Below are 12,606 nucleotides of genomic sequence, written 5' to 3'. Positions count from 1 at the left end.
GTTCTTTGTACTATTTTTTTAACTTTTCTGTAAGTTACAATTATTCCAAATAAAAACATCACAGGGGAAAAAAAAAAAAAAAAAACAGTGGAAACAATCCAAACCACAATGTAAAGACACTCATCTTTTCACGGGAAAATATGTGTTCCCACACAGTGCTTGCTAAATTACTCCCCTCTCTCTTTCTCTTCTTTTTTGTTCTCCCTCCTACCCACCCCATCTCTCTATCTCTTCTGTATATCTCTATCAGTTTCATTTTGCTAAGTTGAGAACTTGGAATTTAATTTTTGATCTTAAAAATACTTACACAGGCACTGTTTTTGATGTCTTCAGTGAAGATTTTGAGGGGAATGCTTTCTGATTGATCCTTCTCTTCGGCTAGATTGACGTACCTAATAAAATTCAGTAATAACCCAGAATAGGGTAGACGAATTAGCTTTAGCTATTAGCTTATTTTCAAATCAATCAATGTTGCTAATCTTTTAAATACTGTTATTATTTTCTTTAAAAAACTCATTTACTGAATTAGTGTGGCTGCACCGGGTCTCCCTGTGGTACATAGGATCTTTACTGGCGGCATGCAGACTTAGTTGTGGCGCCTGGGATCTGTCTAGTTCCCTGAGCAGGTACTGAACCCAGGCGCCTGCACTGGACCACCAGGGAAGTCCCTTATTTGTTATTCTTCTTCTTTTAATGTCTATGTTCTTATTTCGCCTTATTTTAATTTTTAAATTTTCGGCTGTGCTGGGTCTGTGTTGCTGTGGAGGCCCATCTCCAGTTGTAGCCCGTGGGGGCCATGCTCCAGCTGCAGTTCACGAGCTTCTCCTTGCAGTGGCTCCTCTTGTTGTGAGCACGCGGGCTTCAGTGGCTGCAGTTCGGTTCCTGGGCTCTGGAGCATAGGCTCAGTCAATTGTGGTGCACAGGCTTAGCTGCTCCGCGGCATGGGGGATCTTCCTCTATCAGGGATCAAACCTGTATCTCCTGTATTGGCAGGCAGATTCTTTACCACTGAGCCATCAGGGAAGCCCTTGTTATTATTCTTAAAAGCATGGAGAGATAAACTGAGTAAAATCAAATTAGGGATTGGAAGAAGATATGCAAAAATATTTTCAGGAAAATAAGATATGACCCAGAAAGCAACAGGTCGCCTTTGTTATGTGAGATTTGGGCAGCAGATCCAATCCTCAAAGTTTTCCTGCCTAGATTGGCGGGCCCAGGGCCTTCCTGGGTTCAAGGACAGGAAGTAGCATTTGCTTTGAGAATCTTTCATTAGAGTAAGTAATCTACACTTACGGAAATTTAACATATGTTTTGAGAATAATGTTAGTTCCAACCATTAGGATGGAGAGAAAGGAAAGATGACAGTGACACACAGAACTTCCTTAAAGCTAAGCAGAGCATACATGTAAATGAGAGAACATTCTTTGCAGTAGCAGTCAGGATCAACCTACACAAGAAGTTACTTGAGGGGAGTCTAACAATTCCTACCAGGGAGAAGGACACAGTTTGGGGGCACTGCCTTGAAGAGATTTGCATTCTTCTATCATGGATTAAAAATTTAACATATGTATACTGTTGTCAAAATACCTTTGAAGGAAGGACTGCCATTTTTCCTTTTGTTCAGGAAAACTGCAATATTAAAAAATGGAAGAAAAATTACATAAAATACTTACACTAACATATTGCTGCTGCTGCTGCTGCGTCGCTTCAGTCATGTCTGACTCTGTGCGACCCCACAGACGGCAGCCAACCAGGCTTCCCGTCCCTGGGATTCTCCAGGCAAGAACACTGGAGTGGGTTGCCATTTCCTTCTCCAATTCATGAAAGTGAAAAGTGAAAGGGAAGTCACTCAGTCGTGTCTGACTCTTAGCGACCCCATGCACTGCAGCCCACCAGGCTCCTCCGTCCATGGGATTTTCTAGGCAAAAGTACTGGAGTGGGGTGCCGTTGCCTTCTCCACACTAACATATTAAGACTTGTATTAACATATTAAGTGCTATTCCAGATTAAAAAAAATATCAGCAGCCAGTTGTTAACTAATGTGTATGCATGTGTAAGTTGTACCTTCTTCGTAATTAGGCTCTTGATATGGAGTCTCTCTTTTTTAAACCATATTACAGTGATGAGAAGTAGATGTTCAACTTGACAGAAAGTTGGTTTGAAATCTAAACACTTAACTGCAGGTGTAATGCAAGCTGTGTAATCATGGGCAAGTCACTGAACCACTCTGTGCCTCAGTTTCCAGAACAGGAAAAGGATTAATTATACCTGAGTGTTCTTATAGGTAGAAGTGCTATTCAGATATAAAGAACATTATTATTCAGATTAAATCATACTTAGGAATTGGCATTTGGATGGAACTATGTTATCTCAGAAACAGGAGTATCCTATTAGGAAAAAACCCTACCATATTTTATTCCTTTACGTGTGTTCAGTTCTGTTCAGTTCAGTCGCTCAGTCGTGTCCAGCTCTTTGTGACCCCATGAATCGCAGCACACCAGGCCTCCCTGTCCATCACCAACTCCCGGAGTTCACTCAGACTCATGTCCATCGAGTCGGTGATGCCATCCAGCCATCTCATCCTCTGTCGTCCCCTTCTCCTCCTGCCCCCAATCCCTCCCAGCATCAGAGTCTTTTCCAATGAGTCAACTCTTTTCGTGAGGTGGCCAAAGTACTGGAGTTTCAGCCTCAGCATCATTCCCTCCAAAGAAATCCCAGGGCTGATCTCCTTCAGAATGGACTGGTTGGATCTCCTTGCAGTCCAAGGGACTCTCAAGAGTCTTCTCCAACACCACAGCTCAAAAGCATCAATTCTTCGGCACTCAGCTTTCTTCACACTCTCACATCCATACATGACCACTGGAAAAACTATAGCCTTGACTAGATGGACCTTTGTTGGCAAAGTAATGTCTCTGCTTTTGAATGTGCTATCTAGGTTGGTCATAACTTTTCTTCCAAGGAGCAAGCGTCTTTTAATTTCATGGCTTCAATCACCATCTGCAGTGATTTTGGAGCCCCAAAAAATAAAGTCTGACACTGTTTCCACTGTTTCCCCATCTATTTGCCATGAAGTGATGGGACCAGATGCCATGATCTTCGTTTTCTGAATGTTGAGGTTTAAGCCAACTTTTTCACTCTCCTCTTTCACTTTCATTAAGAGGCTTTTTTAGTTCCTCTTCACTTTCTGCCATAAGGGTGGTGTCATCTGTATATCTGAGGTTATTGATATTTCTCCCACAATCTTGATTCCAGCTTGTGCTTCTTCCAGCCCACTTTATGTGTGTACCATATAGTAAATTGTAATATATGAAATTAGTTTCTAGAAAACTTATTCTTCATTACTATGATCCTCTGATGCAGATCAATCTACTTCTAAATTATTAAAGATTAGCATTTTCTCTGCTAAAGTTTGTGTAGCATTTAATTATCCAGAGCTGAAAATGTTTTAGGCTCATTCATACACAGACTTATCACTTATTAAATTTTATTTATTGTGGTAAATTATGCATAACATACAACTGACAATTAGTGATCATCTGTAGATTAACAATATTGTGCAACCATCACCATTATCTAGTTCTGGAATATTTTCACTACCCAACGGCAAACCCTGTGTGCATTAAGGAGTCACACCCCAGTCTCCTCCATCCTCAGGCCCCATACCAGGTTTGGCTTATACATTCATTAATTGATAAACACTTAGGCTATTTCCTTTTTTTTTTTTTTTTTTTTTGGCTGTGGTGGATAAAGCAGCTACGAGCATTTGTGTATACGTTTTTTGTGTGGATGTAAGTTTTCATTTCTCTTGGATATATACCCAGAATATGTATGTTCTCCTATGGCTGCCACATTTTATATTCCTACCAAAACACTGCTCCTACCCCTCATCCCCTTTTCAAGAACTGTTTCACCAGGAAGTAGAGTGCCCTCTGAGCTCCCAACCTGCATATATACCCGAACACAGCTTCTAATTACTCATGGCAACCTGCAGAAGAGTAAAAGAGCAAATGGCCAAAGCACTAGGTGTCAGGCATTGTTATGAATGCCATGTATGTTCTCACACAGCTTTTAAACCTAAATAACAGGTGTAAACCTGGCTTCCTCCTTTCTAGCCTCACTAGGAAAAAAGTTTCTTGGACACTCCCTTATCAGAAACTGCACATTCCCAAATGAAACTGCTTCCATTCACTTAAAACATGGAAAAGATGTTTAAGCAATAGGAACTGGATCTTTAGAGAAATAAGTCATGGAAAGGAGACATACAGAGAATGATACAAATACATATTTCTTCCCCAAAAGCTTTCAAAGTTTTCATTAAGTCAACAGCTGAATTCTAGCATTTAGTCAATTTACCACTCGGCAGTATTTTAGTTGTCTTAGCTCTGTGATGAGACAAGAGATTTTGGTGTCAGGTGAGGAGGACAAGAAAGTGTGTCACGTGCGTGTGATGAGGGCCTGGTGTGTGCACAAGACTGAGATACGGGGTGTGGTTGTTCCAAGTGGCAGCGGTGAATGTTTCATGACGCTGGTGAACCCGGGACTGTCAACTTGGGATATTCACATTCCCCGTCCTCACTCCAGTCTAAGAATGTAATTGGAAAACTGACCTGTGCTCCATGGAATCGTAGCTGTGTTTTACTGTCACCCTTCTACACACACCAAATAAGATTATTTGTACACAGCAATTCAGGCAACCTAGTATTTGATGACACAATTAATGTTATGTGTATAATTAAATCCCATTTTAAAGGGAATTAATTTGGGAGTATAAAGTCAGTTTTTCAAATATAATTGTACTTTTTCAAGAAAGATAATCGGGATTGAGGGCAGGATATTGGTGAGGGGTCCTAGAGTCTTGCTCTCATGATCCTCCTTCCTCATACAAGGATACCATGAACACAAGAGGATCTGGCTTCCCAAGTAGCTCACATAGCCCATCTGAAAAACCACTGATCAAAACCAAAGGAAATCACTGCGGTCATTTCCACTGTTACTATCCACATGCATGCATTTGCACATGAGAACCTTTTTAGGAGGGAAAAGCACAAGGCATGTGTGTCATTTGCTGTTGTTTATGCCACGCAGTCGTGTCCGACTCTTTCTGTAACCGCATGGACTGTAGCCCGCCAGGCTCCTCTGTCCATGGGATTTCCTAGGCAGAATACTGGAGTGGGTTGCCATTTCCACCTCCAGGGGATCTTCCTGACCCAGGGGTTGAGTGGGCATCTTCCGCAAGTCTCCTACATTACAGGCAGATTCTTGACCACTGAGCCACCAGGGAAGCCCATGTGTGTCATTATGGTCAGTCAAGAAGTGAGTCACTGGCTTAATATGCAAGCAGATGAAAATGTCCTCGTTTTGAACCCACGTAGATCCAGGACACCAAGCTGTAGGTCTCACCTGAAGGGGGCCACAAAGCTCACCGGGGGCCAGCCCAGGACAAAGGACTTTCTGGCAACGACGCCGGCTTCACCAGCCTTGTGTATATGGTTGGCAGTTCACATGGTTCTCAGTGGTGTTTTATCTTTTATCTTAAAGTTCTTTTGATACCTGGAAAGAACCAAATAATGCCTCTGTTAGTTTGTTTCTGAAACGTAATGAGAGCAGCTGTGTTCATGCTAAGATGGTGTTTCTTATTGCTGGACGGCCAAGCGTGCCTCCTTCATCTCTATTTCTCACTGTGGATGGCGTGGCTAGGCATTTGATAGACCTTTTCAAAAATGCGTGTTCAGTGGAGGCTGGTCCAGGAAGTCCCTGAAAACACTTCCTTAATGGTAGGAATAGACATTTTCTGAATGTTAAGCAATGAGTATAGACCATCCTTTATATCTTAGAGCTTTTTTAGAGAACCATTAACTCATTTATCAGTCTCATATTTATTATTATATATTATATTAAAAATAAATCTTATATAAATGTAAATATTTAGCATTTTATAATTATAATAATATAAATGTAGAAAATATATAAATATTTTTGTAATTATAATTAGTTTATTATTCATTCATGTCTTGCATATGTCAAAAAATATTGAGAGGCTGAACCAAAATACATGCATGATATATGGTTTATAAAAATAGTTACACAACTTTTTCCTTAACAGAGACCAAAAAAAAAAATAAAGGCTAGACTAGAGAGATTTAAAATACATTTTCAACTTTAATTTTTTAAACAAGATATTTTATTTTCTAGCATAGGTTATTTTAAATTTCCTTTCTTAAAATTTTGTTCATAACATTTTCTCTTATAGGTAAAAACTGAAAAATTGTTGGCATACAAATTGAACCCCAACTTAAAACTCAGTCAGTCAGTCAACCTCAGATCAGTGGCCAGGATGTCTTCTGCATAGATGATAGACATCTTTCCCATTTACCTCTGGGGAGTCAGAAGGTCACCAATGAATCTGCTCTCTGACAGCTTCTGCTGATTCTCTTTTGACTTCTAACATGGAAACCACCATATCTCTTGGTTAATTCACAAATTTAACTCTTGGCAGGCCTGAGATTTAGATAGCTACAAGCCCTATGAAAGATGCCGAGGTAACTGGGGCACACAGCTCTGGAACTTTCTACAATTCAGAACCACATGTAGACACACTAAATGTAGAATGAGATCAGAGATACCTCGTGTGCAGAAATGCCTTTGATTCTTCTGGTTCAGGGAACAGTTAAAGCTCCAACTCTTCAATGGGACTTATGAAATGAAAATAATTTTGCAGGAAGCCCACTTGAAGGATAATCTTGATTCAGTGGGCACTATGAATATAAATATGATGGAAATCTGCTTTGTGATACAAGGTGGGTTTTTTCTACATTTGATTTCAACATTTTTACCCTGTGCCTGTGTATTTGAAGATTTTATGAAACACAATTATCAAATAACATTATTTTTCTATATAGTAACTCTAAAAGCATTTTCAAATTAAAAATGTATGCCCAATGGGAAAGAGGACTTCCCTGATAGGTGGTAAAGAATCCACCTGCAATGCAGGACACACCCGTTCAATTCCTGGGTTGGGAAGATCCTCTGGAGAAGGGAAAGGCTACTCACTCCAGTATCTGGCCTGGAGAATTCCATGGACTGTATACTCCATGGGGTTGCAAAGAGTAGGACACGACTGAGCGACTTTCAGTTAATGGGAAAGATAGATGCCTATCTGCTGGGTTTTATAGATTTTTTTTTTCTCATGTAGATGTCTAAGTGTGTTGACACCCAAGGTACTGTGTGGAAACGTCCAAATATACTGACCTGGGAAAAGGCATTTCAATGATTCTCTTCTTAGTGAAGGGAAGTGCCAAGATCATTCACTCCCTTGAAACCAAATCAAGGAGTTATCCAAAGGCCCAGAGCATGGTTTGCATTCTCCAGTAACACTGAGTATTTACCATATAGTGACCACTGTTCTAAGACTTTTATAAACATTTGTTTCATTTGATGTCAACTACACCAAGTAGTCTTTAGTAGCTCCATTTTCGGAGAAAGCAATGGCACCCCCACTCCAGTACTCTTGCCTGGAAAATCCCATGGGTGGAGTAGCCTGGTAGGCTGCAGTCCATGGGGTCAGTAAGAGTCGGACATGACTGAGTGACTTCACTTTCACTTTTGACTTTCATGCATTGGAGAAGGAAATGGCAACCCACTTCAGTATTCTTGCCTGGAGAATCCCAGGGATGGGGGAGCCTGGTGGGCTTCCGTCTATGGGGTTGCACAGAGTCGGACACGACTGAAGCGACTTAGCAGCAGCAGCTCCATTTTACAGGTGAGGTTAAGTCAATTTCCCAAAGCAACAGATACAGGGTTTGAACTCAGACAGCCTAAATCACCAGCCTGTGCTCCTACCCACTTGGCCTCCATTGGTGTGGACCTCAGCTTCCCTGAGGTACCCTTCTCCTCTTTCCTATCCTCAGCCTCCACACTTCTCCAGGAGCTACCAGGCTTTCTGATGGGATTGTTCTTTAATTTGCAGACTGACATGATAAATCTCATGACACTATACCAACAAAGCTAGATGTCAGCTTGGAAATGTTTAAGACAACAAAACTTTATACTGCAGTGGATTCTCCTAGGGTCTCATTGTATTTCTTCAGCCTTAGTCACGATTTAATGAGATTTTCTCACAAGTTAGAACGAATCTAATATAAAATGACTGAAGGATGAGAAGGAAGAGGAGGACTACATTTAAAATTTTTATTGTGTATCCCTTACTACGGATTCCCACATCCCGCTCCTTTCCTTTTTGTTGTTGTTCTTCAGTTGCTAAGTCATGTCAGACTGTTTGCAACCCCCTGGACTGAAGAATGCCAGGTTCCCCTGACCTTCACTATCCCGCGAGTTTGCCCAGATTCAAGTCCATTGAGACAGTGAGGCTACATAACCATCTCTAACTCTGCCCTTCTCCTCATACTGGAGGGTAAGCCCCAATGGTTTGTGGAGTTTCTGGGATTCTAGGCAGACTTCCCCTATTCCAACACAAGACTGTTCCCTTGCTGCTAAGTCGCTTCAGTCCTGTCCGACTCTGTGCAACCCAATAGACGGCAGCCCACCAGGCTCCTCCGTCCCTGAGATTCTCCAGGCAAGAAAACTGGAGTGGGTTGCCATTTCCTTCTCCAATGCATCAAAGTGAAAGTGAAGTCACTCAGTCATGTCCGACTCTTCGTGACCCAATGGACTGCAGCCCACCAGGCTCCTGCATCCATGTGATTTTCCAGGCAAGAGTACTGGAGTGGGGTGCCATCGCCTTTCTCTGGACTGTTCCCTTAGATGCTTGGAAATAGAGATTGTGGTCATGTGTAAGTGTCTGCTGTCTCACTGATAATACTAATTATCTTTTGATCTAAATAACATTCATTTTTTATTGTTTCTGTATTTCGTAACAACTAAATGTGAGGATAGTGATGTCTAAAAATGGTGTTGGCAATGATGCTGCTGCTAAGTCACTTCCATTGTTTGTGACTCTGTCCGACCCCATAGATGGCAGCCCACAAGGCTCCACCATCCCTGGGATTCTCCAGGCAACAACACTGGAGTGGGTTGCCATTTCCTTCTCCAAAGCATGAAAGTGAAAAGTGAAAGTGAAGTCCCTCAGTCATGTCCAACTCCTAGTGACCCCATGGACTGCAGCCTACCAGGCTCCTCCATCCATGGGATTTTCTAGTCAAGAGTACTGGAGTGGGTTGCCATTGCCTTCTCCAGTTGGCTATGTATGCTGCTGCTGAGTCGCTTCGGTTGTGTCCGACTCTGTGCGACCCCATAAGACAGTAGCCCACCCGGCTCTCCCAACCCTGGGATTCTCCAACAAGAATACTGGAGTGGGTTGCCATTTCCTCCTCCAATGCATGAAAGTGAAAAGTGAAAGTGAAGTCTCTCAATTGTGTCTGACTCCTAGCAACCCCATGGACTGCAGCCTACCAGGCTCCTCCATCCATGGGATTTTCCAGGCAAGAGTACCGAGTGGGTTGCCACTGCCTCCTCCGCTTGGCTATGTATGCTGCTCCTAAGTCGCTTCAGTCGTGTCCGACTCTGGGCGACCCCAGAGACGGCAGCCCACCCGGCTCTGCCGTCCCTGGGATTCTCCAGGCAAGAACACTGGAGTGGGTTGCCATTTCCTTCTCCATTGCATGAAAGTGAAAAGTGAAAGTGAAGTCGCTTAGTCACGTCGGACTCGTAGCGACCCCATGGACTGCAGCCTACCAGGCTCCTCCATCCATGGGATTTTCTAGGCAAGAGTACTGGATGGCTTGCCATTGCCTTCTCTGTAATTCTTCATAGGCCTATGCTAGTATTAATATCTTAATATTTATAAAGTAGATCATGTTATAAAAATTAAAAGTAATAATTTTATTTAAAGAGAGCTTATTAGCATTCTAATGAATATCAAAATGATGTTGAAGAATTCATGAGATTAATTCTTGAGAACAGACATTTCTAATGCTTGTAATATGGGGAAAAAATGACAAAAAAAAATCTCAAAATAATTTTCAGTGAATATTAACATCCCACAATTGGAGAAATATAATTTCTCTGTGAAGAAATAAATATGTAAATCCCCCTTATTATTACCTAGAAACTAAAATGTACTTATTCTCATCAAATGCATAGTGAGAAGTTAGTAAACTATTTATTCCATTTGTGTTCATTTCTATAGCATCAGCCTCAAGATGAGTGAGTTTTCCACTGAAGTCTGGAGGTGAGGTGAGGCAATAGGGAACCTCAGTGCCCCCACCTCTTCTTAGGGCTAAGTGGCAAAACTAGGTGCTACACTCAGATTATTAATTTGAACAGATTGGTTCAAGGCAGGATACGATATCCCATCTAAGAATGAGGCAAGACAGGGAAGAGATATGTTTGTTATCACAGGAAGTGATTTCTTTTTAGTTATTTCCTTCTGAAAAAAATTTTTTTATATTAATAATGATCATGAATACACCTAAATGTTACTGTGGGAATGATCTTCTAGGTCTTTTTCTAAAACTTGTGTGAAGTACAAGTACTCAGTGCTGTGGTTACTGCAGTGGGGGACTTGTGTCCCCCGCCCCTCCTGGCTGCTAAAGTCCTTAATACAGTGACGCCCTCCCTGCAAATGAGACTATATTTGGAGATAGAGCTTTGGGGGATGTCATGGAGGCTAATGAGGGCATAAAGGGTAAGATTCAAATCCAGTAGGATGGTGGGCTTATTGGCACCAAGGAAATGCCTTGTGAGCACACAATGAGAAGACAGCCATGTGCAAGGCAGGACGAGAGCTCTCACTAGAGCCTCACCATACTGGTACCTGATCTTGGATGTCCAGCCTCCAGAAACTATAAGGGAACACATTTCTTTTGTTAAGCCACCAAGCCTATGGTGTTAGTTGCATCTATGTTGAGGGTTGAGAGGAAAGTGCAGCCCTCTGGTTCTGTCTCCAACATATATTCCGCATCTGTGTGGCTGAATCTTTTGTTTTTACTGCCAACCCCAGGATGGAGTCCTTGATACTGTTCACAGGACTGTTGCCTCCCTAACTAGTCTCCCTGCTTCCACCCTTGCTTACTCCAAAATCTCTCGTCTACCGATAGCCAGAAAGCTTTGCTAAAAAGTATATGTCAGATATGGTTACCATCCTAGTTAAACACCTTTCAGCATGTATTTTAACCCCTTACTGTGGCCTGTGGGGACCCTGTGTGGCTGGACCCTGACTACAGTGTTATATCTAATGTCATGCCCCTCACTTTAGGCTCCAGTCACATTGGCCTTCCCAGAACTACCCCATCCACGGTGCCCAGCGGCACCCAGTCAAGCCTGCTGCTCCCTCAGCCTCGAAGGCTCAGCCGCCTTGGCTGGGAATGGAGGCTGCTTCTCAATCCACAGGTCTAGCTTAGAGGCTGCCTTCTTGAGAGGTCCTGCTGGACAACCCTTTTTGAATATGGTCCCATCGTCTTCATGGTCCCCTTCATGATGCTCGTGGTATCTACCTTGTATCACAAGCACGACGCAATCTCTCCTTTCCCCCTCTTCTTTTTTTGTCGTCTGTCTATAAGCCACAGAGAAGAGAGACCCTGCCTGTCATATTTTCCTCAAGGTTACCAGAGGTGCCATTTTATAGTAATTAGGAAAGCATGTAATATGTACGCACGTGGTATTAGACGCAAGCAACGAATCACTAAATGAGGAGAGGTACCCCTTCTGCTTCCTCCAGCCGCTTTTGAGTTCTGCGGGGCTGTGGATCAGCAGGGTACCGTTGGCTCCCTCGGATGATGAAGTATTCTCACTCTTGGTGTCCACCTCAACAGAAGGGCTTCTGAAAAACATCAAACACCACAGAACAACGAGTCACTGGTCAGATATACGATGCGGTTTATGTTAAATGTCAAGATTGACACAACTTTAAAAAGAAGCCTCAGTCTCCCAAACAGGGCTTCACAGCTCAAATCCAGGAATCAGCAAGCTATAGAAAGTTACTGAGAGAAATGAGGTCACTCGGGCAGTTGATGTGGACAGGCGACAAGTTCAAGGACAAAGCCCTTGGGCATGCGGACTCTTAGAGGCAGGGAACAGAGAAAGGAGGGGAGCTGGTCATGAACTGTTAGGAAGAGGAGAACCAAGAGGCCAAAGGTAGAGAGGATGGCAGGAAGGCAAAAACAGACAATAGTAAGAACCCAATAACCACACAAAATAGGATAATGTGTGGCCTATTAGAGATAAAAAGATATGGAGATTTGCCAAGAAGTAATTTCAACTTGGTTTCATGATAGCCTAAAATTTTAGATAACCGAGGATTCTGGAAAACTGATTTCAATCATATCTAAATCAGTATTCAAATTTTGGGGAAAATTCTCTAAGATCAGCGAAATAATCCTGGAAACATCAAAAAACTTTCTAGATACTAGGCAGTGCCTAGTTATTCATTGATTGAGCTAAGGTCTCAGAGAACTGCCTCATCAAAACAAATGTTACACTGAACATAAAGACTCTTTGATAAATAGAGCAGATATTTTCATAGATCTACAGAAAATTCTAGCCTTGAAGCCAAGAAAATGTCCCCCTACACCCTGGCCCACCCTGAAGATGTAAAGCTGCTCACTTGTGTTCCGCAGTATGAATCTTAGGAACACCAGTAGCCTTTCAAGA

The 12,606-nt window shown here is 42.3% G+C and overlaps 1 protein-coding gene across 33 annotated transcripts in view; it reads right to left on the bottom strand.

Moving 5' to 3' along the window:
• LOC109553295 (mitotic spindle assembly checkpoint protein MAD2A) overlaps nt 1-12,606 on the bottom strand; it is a 651,283-nt gene that overhangs the window by 491,742 nt on the left and 146,935 nt on the right. For 6 of the 33 annotated variants that reach the window (XM_070790767.1, XM_070790769.1, XM_070790765.1 and 3 more), the window contains 3 exons: nt 11,612-11,776; nt 5,401-5,550; nt 308-392 (listed from right to left, as the gene is read on the bottom strand). The exons of 23 other annotated variants lie outside the window; for them this stretch is intronic. The gene's annotated coding sequence lies outside the window, so the exon portion shown is untranslated. Of the gene's footprint in view, nt 1-307; nt 393-5,400; nt 5,551-11,609; nt 11,777-12,606 lie in introns of those variants that run through there. 4 more of the 33 variants (XM_070790766.1, XM_070790775.1, XM_070790772.1 and 1 more) reach the window with 3 other exon arrangements.

The sequence above is a fragment of the Bos indicus genome, chromosome 6 (assembly GCF_029378745.1).
Source record: "Bos indicus isolate NIAB-ARS_2022 breed Sahiwal x Tharparkar chromosome 6, NIAB-ARS_B.indTharparkar_mat_pri_1.0, whole genome shotgun sequence".
In the NCBI taxonomy this organism is placed as follows: Eukaryota; Metazoa; Chordata; class Mammalia; order Artiodactyla; family Bovidae; genus Bos; species Bos indicus.
The sequence above is the reverse complement of the archived record's forward strand: the minus strand, read 5'-3'. Positions and strand labels throughout refer to the sequence as shown.